The sequence below is a fragment of the Schistocerca gregaria genome, chromosome 1, assembly GCF_023897955.1.
Source record: "Schistocerca gregaria isolate iqSchGreg1 chromosome 1, iqSchGreg1.2, whole genome shotgun sequence".
In the NCBI taxonomy this organism is placed as follows: Eukaryota; Metazoa; Arthropoda; class Insecta; order Orthoptera; family Acrididae; genus Schistocerca; species Schistocerca gregaria.
The window spans coordinates 824,515,880-824,528,480 of NC_064920.1; positions in this window are offsets into that span (position 1 = coordinate 824,515,880).

Consider the following 12,601-nt stretch of genomic DNA (forward strand, 5'->3'; position numbering starts at 1 on the left):
GCAAGCTGATGGTCTCTGTTTTCTTATTCGAGTGGTATTATCTTGTCTGAACAAATAAAAAAAAAGTGCAACAGTGAATGGAGAATATTATCCTGTTCAACTAATGCTTTTGAAAGAGGCCATCAAAATGAAACGCGTCAGGAAAATGCACCCGCCTACACATCCGTCACTGCGACGTGTCCCATCGAGTCCTGTGGCTTCGAACTGCTTGGGCAGTTCAGCCCATTTTTTCGCCACTGACTTTCATCTCTTCCCTCAGATGAATAAACATATAGCTGGAACCCATTTTCGTTGAGATAATGACGTCATGGCTGCGATGGAGGCCTTTTTACGCATACAGGGAGAAATGTTCTACAAGGAGGGTATAATGCATTTGCAGAGTCGGTCGCGGAAATGTGTGGCCCTAAAAGGAAAGGACGTTGAAAAATAGTCATAAACATTTGGGCTACTGAAAATATTTACTGGGTGGGCCGAGAAGTCAGTCAGCCCTCCTAACAAACTAATGACATTACGATTTTTTAGCGTAGTTGCTTTCAGTCAAGCTTTACCAAGAAGGGGAGAGTGTTGTAGCTTGGAACACTTTTCAGACTTTCGCCTCTACCAGATTTGTAACAGAAGTTTAATAAGTTTTTTTATATCATTTTTAACAAATGGAATTCACTTTTATTGTCTGCAATATTTTTCTGCTATTAAAAAAATTACTGCAAATGTAAAAAAGTGTTCCATGGTACAACACGGTCATGTACCTCGGAACAAATTTTAAAAAACTGCACTTGCGAAAACCTTGCCAATATTATATTTAATAGTCTTTATGTTATATTATTCTATTATTACTCTACGACGTCTCCATAACCAGTAAGTGAAATCAAATTGCGCAGACGTATTATCAAAAACCAGTTACAACAACATTTTGAAATAGAAGCTACTGAAAAATGACACCAATTTCCACGTCCAAACAGTAAAAATGTTAAGACATTACAATAAACTCAGTTTATTTGCAAATGTTACATGTTGCGCGGTAGAATACCTTCTACCATTTCACAGTACCGAGTAGTTGCATTTAAACTGCAGCTGCTAATGGATTAGGAACGGGATGTGAGCAGAAAATGTCAAACAAGTGAGAAAGGCATCACTTAGTTTTTATTATTAACAGCCGCTTACACAATTTGTTCAATATGAGCACCGGAGACGTCGACGAGATGAATTACGGCGCCAGATTTGCGTCTGGTGGTCAAAATTCGAACTAATTTTTTTCACCGTAAATCTGTTCCGCATTAACCCATTGGCATATACCACGTTTCGCTGCCATACGATAATTACAGCCCACGCTGGAGCTGCATGAATAGCTGCACTTTCATTATAACGCAATGGTGCTCGAAGTGTGGCTTAACTATCCACACGTTATTTAACTAGTTTTAAAATAGACACAATTTTACTCACCATAAAATACTGTAACTAAACAATTAACAATATTTATCAAATAGTTTTACTATGTTACACAGCACTTCAATGTTGTTGTTGTTGTCTTCAGTCCACAGATTGGTTTGGTGCATCTTTCCGTGCTACTCTACCTTGTGAAAGCCTTTTCATCTCTGAATAACTACTGCAACTTACAATCTTATGAATCTGCTTAGTGTATTCATTTGGCGTTGCTCTACGATTCTTACTGTCCATGCTTCCCTCCAGTACAAAATTGGGTATGCCTTGATGCCACAGTACGTGTCCTACCAATCGATCCCTTCTTCTAGTCAGGTTGAGTAACAAATTTCTCTTCTCTCCATTTCAATTCACTACCTCCTCACTAGTTACGTGATCTACCCATCTAATCTTCAGCATTCTTCTGTAGCACTACATTTCGAAAGCTTCTGTTCTCTTCTTGTCTATACTATTTATCTTCCAAGTTTCACTTCCATACATGGTTACACTCCATACAAATACTGTCAGAAAAGACTTCCTAACATTTAAATCTATACCCAATGTTAACAAACTTCCCTTCTTCGGAAACGCATTCCTTGCCATTGACAGTCTATTTCGGCTATGATTAGTTATTTTGCTTCCCATGCATTTACTACTTTCTCATTTCTTAATCCAATTGCCTCAGCATCACCTAATTTAATTCGACTGCATCCCATTATCCTCGATTTGCTGTCGTTGATTTTCATCTTATATCCTCCTTTCAAGACACTGTCCATTCCGTTCAACTGCCTTTCCAGGTCCTATGCTGTCTCCCACAGAATTACAATGTCATCTGCGAACCTCAAAGTTTTTATTTCTTCTCCATGGATTTTAATTCCTATTCCAAATTTTTCTTTTGTTACCTTTACTGTTTGCTCAGTATACAGATTGAATAACATTGGGGATAGGCTACAATCCTGTCTCACTCCCTTCCCAACCACCGTTTCTCTCTCATGCCCCTCGACTCTTATAACTGCCACATGGTTTCTGTAAAAATTGGAAATAGCCTCTCACTTCTTGTATTTGATCCCTACACCCTACAGAATTTGAAAGAGTATTCCAGTAAACATTGTGAAAAGCTTACTCTGAGTCTACAAATGCTGTGAATGTAGGTTTGCCTTCCCTTAATCTATATTCTAAAGTAAGTCGTAGGGTCAGTATTTCCTCACGTGTTCCTACATTTCTACGGAATCCAAACTGATCTTACCCGAAGTCGGCTTCCACCAGTTTTTCCATTCGTCTGTAAGGAATTCGTGTTAGTATTTTGCAACCGTGACTTAATGAACTGACAGTTCTGTAATTTTCACACCTGCCAACACCTGCTTCCTGCAATATTGTAACTATTATATTCTTCTTGAAGTCTGAGGGTATTTCGCCTGTCTCATACATCTTGCTCACCAGGTGGAAGAGTTTTGTCAAGGCTGGCTCTCCCAAGACTATCGGTAGTTCTAACGGAATGTTGTTTACTCCCGGGACCTTGTTTCGATTTAGGTCTTTTAGTGCTCAGTCACATTCTTCACGCATTATCACATCTCTCATTTCATCTTTAACTGCGTCCTCTTCTGTTCCCATAATATTGCCCTCATATAGCCCTTGTATAAATCCTCTATATACCCCTTCCACCTTTCTGCTTTCCCTTCCTTGCTTACGACTGATTTTCGTCTGAGCTCACGATATTCGTACATTCTCCAAAGGTCTCTTTAATTTTCCTGTAGGCAGTATCCATCTTACCCCTAGTGATATATGCTTCTACATCCTTACATTTGTCTTCTAACCATCCCTGCTTAGCCTTTCTGTATAGCAATGTATAGCACTCGACATATTTACAAATGCTGCACAGAACATAACCTCAAGTCACACAACAACAACAACAGCAGGAAATGGCAGAAACTGCTTGTGACCTTAAAATCGGCCATTAAACTGCAACACCGCGAAGAAATATAAATTGCTTCTAGGTACACTACTCTCCACGTAAAATACTCTACTCTAAACATCACCTTTAACTTAACTTGCCTTGCATAGGAATTTGGAATATGTCTAGCTTTGGCTGCTGAGCTGGAACCACTAGCTTCAGGTAATTTGAATATTAACTACGCTCGTTAGCGTAGCGAATTTTAGCTGGGACAAGTTAACTTAAACGTACACACTTCCCCGCACTCATCGCTGATTGGCTGTAATTTTGTGGTCGTAGTTTCACAACGGTACATATGATCAGTAGTTGCCAGTAGTTACCTGGAAAATGTTGACCGATTCGTAGCCCCTACCCTGCACTAACCTTATTTATCAGGTTTTTCATTCAGATTGTATATTATGTTTCTTATGGAATGATAAATATTTTAGTAGTTTTTCGTATGGACAGTTTTGAATTGCAACCAATTCCCGAGGTAGAAATTTCAAACTCTTCCACTGTCGCTACCGCAGAATAATACAGTAACCTAGCATCAGATCACGAGAATCCAGTTGTACCCCTGCAGCAACTAACAGGTGATCTTTGTGTACTTCCTGCAAGTCAGTACACAATCCATCGTTCCTGAACTGTGCCAGAATGTCTTAAACATGACGATACTAACGTGGGCCAATGTGCACCTCAGCTCAGTCTTATTGGCCTTCTACAGGACATTATGGAACTAGATTTGCATGTCTCGGATCAACTCTAACCGATCTCCGTATGTTGTGGGCGATGGTTGAGCAGACATCCTGCAGACATCTATTTAAGGATCTAGGGATCCTCACAGTAACCTCACAGTATATATATTCCCTTATGAAATTTGTTGATAATAATCCAGCCCAGTTCAAAAGTAATAGCAGTGTGCATAGCTATAACACCAGGAGAAAGGATGATATTCACTATGCAGGGTTAAATCTGACTTTGGCACAGAAAGGGGTAAATTATGCTGCCACAAAAGTCTTTGGTCACCTACGAAACAGCATCAAAAGCCTGACAGATAGTCAACCAACATTTAAAAATAAATTAAAAGAATTTCTAGATGACAACTCCTTCTATTCATTGGCTGAATTTTTAGATATAAATTAAGGGAGGGGAAAAAAACTAACTTAAGCATTAGTGTCATGCAATATTTTGTGTAATGTAATATCTTGTACAGACATCTTTCATTAACCTGACACGTTCCACATCATTACGAAGTGTCGTATTCATGATCTATGGAACAAGTATTAATCTAATCTAATCTAGTCATGAAACTATGTGGCTGCCTAACGCTTAATGTGGAGCCCGTACCACGGGGCATCGCCAGTGTCGTCACGTTGTCAGTGTCTGCTGCAAGCTATGTGTTGGCTTTCTGGATTTTAAAATCCTACTTTGTAGGGAAATAGAAAAGTACTAAAAGATGCAGAGACACCAAACATCGGCAGGCAGGAAAAGCTTATATGAGATGAATAATGGGGCGAGAAAGATCATCAAACAGAAGAGATAAACTACAAAAATGATGGAGCCTAGTTGCGGATTTTCTAGTGACTCCATAGTTTAAAAGCAGAGGTGATAACAAGCAATAACGGACGCAGTGGAGTAGAAGAGCCAGTTGTTGCTCTTATGACCAGTTTCCCTAAGGCACATAGTTCAAGGGCCAGTAAGGTGAACGGTACAGTTCACTGAAATATTCATAGTAAAAGACAAATTAAAATCTACATTTTCTATGCAGACTAAGTGTACCGCCTCAGGGAAACTCAGCGACCATTTTGTAAAATCTTTTAATTATGTATTTCAGCCTCGAGGCTCGCAAGTGGTGTCATTACCAGTTTCAACTTATTACCAAGTCATCAGACTATCTGTTTAAAAGGAAAGAAAAACGGGAGTAGTAAAATGCTAGGTAAATAATTAGCAAATCAGATTAACTCCAGAATATAGAGCTCCTGAGAAACTGGAAAAAGACTGAAATAAGAATTCTATCGGAAATACTAGATCCTAAAAGTAATGGTGAAGCGGATTAAAAATTAAGAACAAATAGAAAGTTCAATTTTAAGATTTAAAAGGTCACTGGCGCAATAGCTTTGTAATTTCAGGAAAAGTATATAGCACACATAAAGAGAGTGTTCCATTTCAAAATGGAATAATAAAATATATTAAACGTCTATTAGAGGACTGTTTAGAGGCGAAAATAGAAGTAAGTGTTTTATTGTACAACACTCTTTGCTACAACGTTGACAGTACACGAAGTAGAAGTATCAGTTTTCCTATTTTTATTCCATTCGGGAATGATGCTTAGGAACAATTACACTGGGACTCTTCTTTAGAGGTACGAGTTTCTCAGATTTTACTGTCATGACATTTACACGAAATGTGCATGAGAAATTGTAACACATTTCTTCGTTCATCTTGTGATCTCGAATATTAAGAGTGAGCACTACACTTCCTTTAATGTTATTCCAGTCATTATCACTCCGTCATCTGTCTTCTCCAAAATAGTCTTTATAATAGCACCACCTTCCGAATGGATACTCCTAGATATTTAAATAATGTGAGTTATTCCTATGACAGGTAAGTGACGATATAAACGAATTACTTTGTGCCTTTACGCCTATTTATCCTAATCATGTTCTTTTTAGTTTATTAAGTTGAACCGCACGATCTTCACACCATCGCTGTTAACGTGCAAGACTCCCTGCCACGTGGCGACAATATATTCATATATACGTACAACCTGATTTGTCCAAAAGCTGAGGCAGAGAGAACTTGATGTTGGCTACCATAATATTCCTTTTAATTTGACAATGAAAAATTCGTATGAAGGTCTTTTAAGAGAGAGTTGCGACACGTTGGAATATCTATGTTACAAGATTTTTAGAATGTTCCAAGTAACCGTTCTATGCCTTCCAGTGGCGGATATTGTGCGCTTCGATTGTCTCCTCAAGAATAATATATCTTTGCATTAAGCACTGACTGCAAAATATCTGCATGTAATCAATGCATTGCAATTAAGGCGATTTGTGAACAGTGTCGAGTTAAGAAGTCCATTTAAACATATGTACAATTTTGGTGGATGCCTGGACACGCCACCTATTATTATTCGAAATGAGTCAGTTGTCTATCACTTAATGGGGTGCTGCAGTAACTAAACACTGGACTCGCACTTGGGAGGCTCAAACCCCAATCTGACCATGCTGATTTATATTTTCCATGGCTTCCCTAAACGGTTTTAAGTTGTAAGTCAGAATGTTTCGTTTGGAAAGGACGTGGTTGATCTCTCTCTCTCTCTCTCTCTCTGCCCTCCCAAAATATGTTTCCTAACACGAGCTTATGCTCCGCCACTAGTTATCGCTTCGTCGGCAGGCGATACCCCTAGTTTTTCTGTCTTTCTTTAGCTAAAAAGCGTACATATTGAGTTAGGATGGTGGAGTGGTTGCAATGTACATTCGTAACATTACATTATATCACATTAATACTTGTTTCATAGGTCACGAATACAACACTTCGTAATGATGTGGAACGAAATAATTAAACAGTTTTTCTTTACACAGTATAATTTTTTTCCCTGCCTCATATCGCAAAAAATTATCTGCATTTGTTTTTATTTGTCAGATGAACAAAGATCTTTGTGGTAGCATATTCACCCCTTTGTATGCCATATAAGACGTAACCCAGTATAGTTAAGATCATACTTTCTTCTAGTGTCGTAGCTATGTACTTTTCCATTATTTTTAAACTGAGATGAGTTATTAACAACAATTTTGCAAGTGTATATACGTATTGCGAATGCACTGTGAATATCCCGAGTTCCTTAAAGAAATGTCTGCAAGATGACCTTGTGCGAGCTCCAGCTAATATTCTGATTACATGCTTTTGTGCAAGGAATACTTTTTCTCTTAATGCCAAATTACCCAAAAATGTAATGCCATATGAGAGCAATGAATGAAAATAGGCACAATAGGCTAATTTATTGTTATGTTTATCAGCAAATAACCCTAAGATGATAAGTAACTGAACCTAAACGTTTCAGCAAATCATCAGTGTGAATTTCCAATTTAATTTCTCATCAATGAGTACACCCAGAAATTCTGAATAATATGCATTAGCAACAGACTTGTGTTCAAAGTCTGCATTTATCAATGGTGTTATGCTATTTACAAGACTGTATATACTGTGTTTTCTCAAAATTTAGTGAGTGAACATTTCTAGAGAATCACTTAATAATTTTCTGAGATACTTTATTTGCTATTTCCTCAGATAATTCTTGTTTGTTGGGTGTGATTAACATATCTCTATCATCCGCAAAAGAACTAGCTTTACATCTTCATGAACATAGAGTGGCAAGTCATCAATATATATTAAGAACAATAAAGGACCTATGACTGAACTCTATGGGACATCGTCATTGATACCTACCCAATAAGAGGGCTCTGCTGATTTTTGGAGAGTATTTTTAATGATAATTTCAACCTTCTCCATTCTTCCACTTAAATATGAATTAAACCATTTCTGCACTGTTACACCCATACCACAATAATTAAGCTTATCTAGAATAATTTCATGATATACGCAGTCTTTGAGATATCAGAAAAAATCCCAATGGGTGATGTTTGATTATTTATATCATTAAATATTCGATCAGTGAAAGTATTTACAGCATTTTTTGTTGAAAAGTGTTTCTGAAAACCAAAGTGAAATTTTTTTAGTATTTCATTTTCACAAATATGTGACGCTACCCTTGAATACATTACATTTTCAAGAATTTTAGATAAAGCTGTCAGATGTGAGACTCAGCAGTAGTTGTTAGCATCAGACCTATCCCCTTGTTTATGCAATGGTTTAACAATAGCAGGTGTCATTCTATCCAGAAAAATTCTCGGTTTCATTGAGCTGCTACATGTATGGTGGAGAATTCTACGTATCTGTTGGGAACAAACTTTCAGTACTCTTCTGGAAATACCACTAATTTCATGTGAGCTTTTACTTCTGATTGAATTTATGATTTTCCTATTTTCTACAGGAGAGGTGGTTAAATTTCAATTATATCAAATTGCATAGGTATTGCCTCCTCCATACACAGCCTTGCATTTTCTAATGAACAGTTGGGCTTATTAAAAATATTTTCTACTTCTAACGTTTTCTTAACAAACTTTTCATTGAGTTTGATAGAAATACAGCCTTCCTGTGTTCTTGGTTGTCCTGTTCCCCTTGTAACAATATTCCTAATTGTTTTAGTTTTACTATCAGAAGTGCTAATCTCAGACATTATGCACTTATTTCTGGACTTTTTAATAACTTTTTTTATACAGGGAAATTTTTTTTTGTAATGGTTGACTGTTTCTAGATCACTGGTCCTTCTAACTATAAGATACATTTTCTTTCTCTGTTTACAACATATTTTATCCCTTTAGTAAATGATTTTTAAATGGTCCCTTTCAATCATGTTCCACTGTTTTCTTAGAGTAACTGTTTTCAAATATTGTTACAAAGGTATCATGAAATAGGTTAAAGTTTAAATTAGCATCAGGTTGCCTGTACATCTCATCCCAGGCTAATTGTTGCAAGCTTTCCCTAAAATTTGCAAGTGTTAAACTGGTAATTAAATGCACTACTTTGGGAGACTGTTTTACATTACTGTATGGAACTATGTCATATACTGTAAGTAGCTGTCCACTACGACCAGAACGACCGTTCTTAATATGAAAAGTTTATCTTGGTCTGTAAAAATATTATTTGTGAGTGTGCTGCTTTCCTGTGCTATCTGAGTAGGAAAATCAATATGTGATGTTAAATGGGAAGAACCAAGTAATCCTTTAAGGACTTGCTTTCTACACTCCTGGAAATGGAAAAAATAACACATTGACACCGGTGTGTCAGACCCACCATACTTGCTCCGGACACTGCGAGAGGACTTTACAAGCAATGATCACACGCACGGCACAGCGGACACACCAGGAACCGCGGTGTTGGCCGTCGAATGGCGCTAGCTGCGCAGCATTTGTGCACCGCCGCCGTCAGTGTCAGCCAGTTTGCCGTGGCATACGGAGCTCCATCGCAGTCTTTAACACTGGTAGCATGCCGCGACAGCGTGGACGTGAACCGTATGTGCAGTTGACGGACTTTGAGCGAGGGCGTATAGTGGGCATGCGGGAGGCCGGGTGGACGTACCGCCGAAATGCTCAACACGTGGGGCGTGAGGTCTCCACAGTACATCGATATTGTCGCCAGTGGTCGGCGGAAGGTGCACGGGCCCGTCGACCTGGGACCGGACCGCAGCGGCTCACGGATGCACGCCAAGACCGTAGGATCCTACGCAGTGCCATAGGGGACCGCACCGCCACTTCCCAGCAAATTAGGGACACTGTTGCTCCTGGGGTATCGGCGAGGACCATTCGCAACCGTCTCCATGAAGCTGGGCTACGGTCCCGCATACCGTTAGGCCGTCTTCCGCTCACGCCCCAACATCGTGCAGCCCGCCTCCAGTGGTGTCGCGACAGGCTGAATGGAGGGACGAATGGAGACGTGTCGTCTTCAGCGATGAGAGTCGCTTCTGCCTTGGTGCCAATGATGGTCGTATGCGTGTTTGGCGCCGTGCAGGTGAGCGCCACAATCAGGACTGCATACGACCGAGGCACACAGGGCCAACACCCGGCATCATGGTGTGGGGAGCGATCTCCTACACTGGCCGTACACCTCTGGTGATCGTCGAGGGGACACTGAATAGTGCACGGTACATCCAAACCGTCATCGAACCCATCGTTCTACCATTCCTAGACCGGCAAGGGAACTTGCTGTTCCAACAGGACAATGCACGCCCGCATGTATCCCGTGCCACCCAACGTGCTCTAGAAGGAGTAAGTCAACTACCCTGGCCAGCAAGATCTCCGGATCTGTCCCCCATTGAGCATGTTGGGGACTGGATGAAGCGTCGTCTCACGCGGTCTGCAAGTCCAGCACGAACGCTGGTCCAACTGAAGCGCCAGGTGGAAATGGCATGGCAAGCCGTTCCACAGGACTACATCCAGCATCTCTACGATCGTCTCCATGTGAGAATAGCAGCCTGCATTGCTGCGAAAGGTGGATATACACTGTACTAGTGCCGACATTGTGCATGCTCTGTTGCCTGTGTCTATGTGCCTGTGGTTCTGTCAGTGTGATTATGTGATGTATCTGACCTCAGGAATGTGTCAATAAAGTTTCCCCTTCCTGAGACAATGAATTCACGGTGTTCTTATTTCAATTTCCAGGAGTGTATCACACTTTATCAGAAAATCTACTCTGAAATCCCCACAAACAATAATGAGCTTCCTCTATCTGACAGCACAACGAAGAATACACATTTTTCAGAAATAGCTGAAAATTTCCCAATGGGGACCCATAAACAGCTACAATTATAAAAGTACATTATTTAGTTTAAGCTTACAGGTGTATGCTTCTATATGCAGCTCTGCAAAAATGTTTATTAGTTTCTAAATTTTTCACACTATGGTAAGTTTTAACATATCTGGTAACTCCTCCTCTCTTCATTGTGTCCCTACTTATATGCACTGAAATCTTATATCTACCTACATTTATCTCTTCTGTATCTGTGTCTATAAGGGTATTATGTTGAGACAGGCATCATACATCTACTTCACTCTCAGTTTCTAAAACTTCTACACAATCAGAGATGCTCATCTAAATTGTTTTTTAATCCCCTGATATTCCGATGCAATATACTAAAATTATTTTTCATTGTACTTTTGTGAGACCCTTGTGATTACATCTCTAGTACATGCCTGTCTGAGCTTCTCATTAAGCTTAATTTCATTCAGTGCTGAATCACTGAACACTGATATTAGCCTAAAAAGGAGATACACCCATGAGTTTGTGTTCCCCCTTAAGGATACTGATGTCACCCCAGTCAATTTACCCTTCCCTTTCCTATTCATTGCAGGCCATATCTTGTGAAGCCCCACCTACCAATAACATCAAGGGGAAGCAATCCTATGCTTGACAAAATGACCCCCCCCCCCCCCCCACAGCAGCTGATCTAACTCCTGACACAGCTTTTCAATTTCGATCGACCAGACCGCATCAAAGCAGGAACCAAGCCAACATTTGTGTGGTTCAATGCAGATGCTATTTTTACCAGGTCACACTCAATATTTAGTCCTGATTTCTATCAACACCGTATTACAATACATAATGTAAAAAACCAACATTTTCTAACTAGTGACCACATTCATTGGCAACAAATATAACCCGACATCATTCTATTAAGCTCTTGTGCGTAAAAATGAATGAAAAGTACAGTGAAAAACTCAACAATAAAGGCTAATTAGTATCTCTGTGTATCAACGAAACCCCCCTCATAATAATACAAGACTTTCGCCCAATATTGAGAAGAGGAAAAGAGTATCGAAGTTAGTTGTGGGATTTGTGAAAATGTAATGAAAACTAATCTAAATTATTCATGTGCTTTTGAACAAGCAATATACTTCAGAAAGTGGCGATAAAAAATCATGCTGGTGGCATTTTAATTTAAATTCTGCTCAGTTATTTGACAGGTTGAATTGTTAGTTCAGCACGAAAGAGGCTTACTACCCTATTCAAATGACGGCTTGTGTATGAGGAAATAATCGTTCATCAGTAGGTAACTGAAGATTACATTAAGTCTCGTTGTCTAAAATTCATGTAGAAGCAATGACATAATCAGGTAGGACCTCTGAGAAGAATTTTTGTTGCCTGATTAAGTGATTTGAACCATATTTATCATTTGTAAATTTTTATTTATTCAGCAAATTCACTTCTTTTATAACTGCGCACTATTACATACTGCGTTGTTTTCCACCTAGTTTAATAACAAAGAGCCGCCTGCAACAGTTTTTATTTCGTTTCTGTGAACTTTATAATACTCTGGTCAGCGTTAGGGCGCCTATGATCACACTAAAGAACACGATGTACCTGCTAGAAATGGATCTTTTCCTTTCTAGGTGAGTATGTGCTGCTTTTTGGTTCTTCCTAACAAAAAACCTTTGCCGCACCGGGAATCCAGCCTGAAATCTTGCCTTTCGCAGGCGTGTTCTTTTTAACTGAACTATCTGGACACGGTTCTTGATCCGCTTTCACAGTTTTTCGAAAATTACACACACACACACACACACACACACACACACACACATGCACAAACACAAAAGAAACAGAGAGAGATAGGCTCGTGTAATGTAAATAAGGTTAACT